The following is a 2281-nucleotide window of genomic DNA, read 5'->3' as shown; positions in this document are numbered from 1 at the left end:
AATTGACAAAGCGTGCCCACGCTTAATGGAGTATTCAACTCGGGATAAGGATAAGCACGAACGATTTCCCCAAGAGATAAAGGAATCAAGTGTTTAGATTTAGAAAGGATTCTTTTGAGCTTATCTTTTGTAATCTATTTACCTTTTTAGAGTTTATCACGTATCTATCTCCCCCTTATGTCTAGATTCGTAGGAAACTTTTATTATAAATAGGGAGAATCTCTTCATTTGAGGATTCAGTTATTATTTAGAATTCCATAGAATTCTTGTTCATCTTTTCTCTTTTATTTTTATTTTACAGCCGGAATTAATGGAATTCCACTTATTAGTGTGTTCTTTCATTAATATGTCCGGCTAAATTTTTTATTTCCTGGTTAAGGTATGGTGATTGCTTGATTTTCATTATGTTGTGAGATCTAATCTGCGTTCTACACTTGTCAAGCAAATATTCATGTTATTCTCTGTGCTTTAATTACAAACGTCTGATTTATGAATGATTCGGCCGGTTGTTCATTATCAAGAAGGTTTGCTTAGCTAGTTGAACTTTATAAATCCGTGTAATTGTTTATTTAGTTCAATACTTAGTGGCAACGTAGCATGATTAGTTATGTCACAGTATTTAATTATGTTATGGGGAATGCATGATCTAGTTTAAACGAATTGTCCTCGTAGGAGTTTGTTGATTAGAATCAGGCCTTTCTAATTCTTAATGCTGTTAATAGATTAAATCTTGTGGACGTTCCCAAGGTTGTCTGTTAATTAGAGATCTAGCCAACGGTCGTACCTTGGCTAACGAAAAGGTAAGGAAAGGTGAGGTTGTTAGGTCGTACCAACGACCATAACTGGTTTATTTGTCCAATACACGTGTTATTCTTGCATCAATGATCAACTCACAAGAATCAAGCATAATCCTAGCCTTAACCGGAAAATCTCTCCCTTATATCTCTATCATGTATTTTTAATTATTTAGTTTTTAATCACATCTTTTTATCAACATCTTTCCCCCATTATTTTCCATTTTTCTAAAAAAAATTAACTTAAAACCAATCCCTGTGGATCGACCCTACTCCCACTTTCACAAGTGTAGTAGGAATTATTTTTGGTGACTTTGACACTCATCAAATTTTGGCGCCGTTGCCGGGGATTGGCGTTTTTAAGTATATTTCTTTATTTTTAGTTACTTGATTTTTATCACCATTAATGCCAAGGTCTTCTCGTACAGGTAAATTGGTATACGACCCCGAAATCGAAAAGACCGCACGAAGACTTCGTCAGGAGACTAAGCAACAACTGGAAGGAACATCCGCTCCATACGAAGACAAAGAAGACCCAACTTTTGAGTTTGAAGAATCCATAAGCGAATCCGAAGAAGAGACAATGGCTTTGATCCCTGAAAGATCGATCAATGACATGACGTCGCCCGATCTAAATCAGCAGCCACTGTGCATTGAATACCCCGATTTAGAGGTAGATTTTGAACTGAAATCTGGATTAATTCATTTACTTCCTACCTTCCGTGGTCTCGCAGGTGAAGATCCACATAAGCATCTGAAGGAATTCCATGTGGTGTGTTCCGGAATGCGACCACAAGGCATAAGCGAGGAACAAGTCAAATTGAGAGCATTCCCCTTCTCTCTCGCCGATCAAGCGAAAGATTGGTTGTATCTCCTACCTTCAGGATCTATTACAAGATGGAACGATCTCAAAAAACAGTTCCTTGAAAAATACTTCCCCGCCTCAAGAGCCACAACAATCCGGAAGGAGATCAGCGGAATTCGATAATTCGCGGGAGAAAGTCTTTTCGAATATTGAGAAAGATTCAATCGACTAGTGGAGAGTTTCCCCCATCATCAAATCCCGAACCACCTGTTGATCTAGTATTTCTATGAAGGTCTATCAAATATGGATAGAAAACTGATAGATGCGGCAAGTGGTGGAGCATTGTTCGACAAAACCCCCACCGAGGCGCGTAAACTAATCTCGACTATGGCATCAATTAGTGTGGTAAATTTGCTAAGCATAATAATAACTATAAGGTTGTATGAAATAGAAACAAACTTGCTTTAATAAAACCGTGCAAAATAGCTAAATTTGAATATTCTCAGAATTCGACGAAAATTCACCCAAATGTTGGTTTGGACATAAGAATTTGTGTGGTAAATTTTCTATGCTTAAATTATAATAACTACAAGTTTTTATAAAAAGGAAACAATCTTGCTGTAATAAAACCTTGCAAAACAACTAAATTTTGAACGTTCTCAAATTTCGACGAAACTTGACC

The sequence above is a fragment of the Sesamum indicum genome, linkage group LG3, assembly GCF_000512975.1.
Source record: "Sesamum indicum cultivar Zhongzhi No. 13 linkage group LG3, S_indicum_v1.0, whole genome shotgun sequence".
Classification (NCBI taxonomy): domain Eukaryota; kingdom Viridiplantae; phylum Streptophyta; class Magnoliopsida; order Lamiales; family Pedaliaceae; genus Sesamum; species Sesamum indicum.
Note: the sequence above shows the minus strand (reverse complement) of the source record.